This window comes from Camelina sativa, chromosome 8 (assembly GCF_000633955.1).
Source record: "Camelina sativa cultivar DH55 chromosome 8, Cs, whole genome shotgun sequence".
Classification (NCBI taxonomy): domain Eukaryota; kingdom Viridiplantae; phylum Streptophyta; class Magnoliopsida; order Brassicales; family Brassicaceae; genus Camelina; species Camelina sativa.
Window position 1 is genome coordinate 26682744 of NC_025692.1, and position 1480 is coordinate 26684223.

Here is a 1480-nt window from a genome sequence, read left to right on the forward strand (position 1 = left end):
ATCACGATCGCAAGTTTGTTATGCGTTTGTATTAGCAAGATTACGATAAAGCTTTGAAACAAGAAAAGAGAAGAAGACACACGAGAATTGTTTACCCAGTTCAGCTAAGTCGATGTGACTAAGCCTACGTCTGGGGCCAGATTCGATCCGGCAATCCACTAATCAAAGAAGAAGATCTCTGCTCTATCGAGCTTTACAACAATGGTGAATCGCTCGATGCTCTCTCTCTCTCTCTCTCTCGATTACAAGAAGAAGATGAATCGTTAAAGAGAAAGGAGATAGATTCTGGGTATATATATCATATACCAATATGTAATAGCAAAGCCTCCTTCACGACGAGAGTCTTCGCTTCCTTCCCTTTACCAATGTGAAAACCAAAGCAAACCGGGAATCAATAACAATTTCAACCAACCGGTTTAGCCAACCCGAGAAAATTGAACCACAATTGCTTCCCACAACAAAGGAGAAAAGATTTCCCTTTTGCGTGTACTGATCAGTGAAGACACATCAAAAACGACAATCACACGGAGACCAACCTACAAAGGCTATATATAACTATTGTTCTCTTTCAATGTGAACGCAGAAACCTAAAACTCGACAATATTCTCATAAATAATGAACCAACTGCTAAATCTTCATAAGGAGCTTTCAAGAACTCGGAATTATCACAGAAACAAAACAAAGCATACAGAGTCGCAAGCAAGTGGATAAGCAGTTTGCAGACGCATTATTCAATCAAAGGTAGTAAGCCATCTACGGTCCATAGAAACAATAAGCTAAGATCGTCTTTGCTTGATCACACTATCAACATTGTTGTCAGAAAATGTTGAAACCATTTGACACAGCTCTTCAAATCCCTGTTGCATCAAGGTAATCTCCAATCTGTAAAACCATCTTCTATAATGTCTTTGTGTTTCCCAACACAAGTTTTACCAAACAAGCCACATTTTTTGACTTTGCACCCTCACCAATACCATCCAATAATGAAGATGGCTGCTCCACCATTAAAAAGACCGTCGGTCGGTTGAATCGTCGGCTAGTTTCATATAGCCGGGAGAATCAGAGCGGTGTGGTTGGGGTTACTTATCAATTTGTGTCAAAAAAAATGAAATTAAAGGATTGAACCAAATCAGATCTAAACCGAAAAAGAAAAATAAATTGAACCAAATCAGATGTAAACCGAAAAAGAAGTCCTAAAATATTATGTCATCTATCGTCAATGGGCTTCTCATAAAGCCCAATATAATTTAGGTGGACTATAAAAAAAAAGACCCCACCAATTATTAACGGAAAAAACTAAAAAATACTTCATCTATTATTTATTTGGACATTTAATACCTGATTTTTTTTGGAAGATTAATACTCAATTTAATAAAAACAAGCAATTTAATACCGGAAGAATTTAGGTGCTGTCACGCTGCACTCTCTGTCTAATACTTCTACAGTAATATCAGAATCTTCATCTAACGGTTCAAAACAA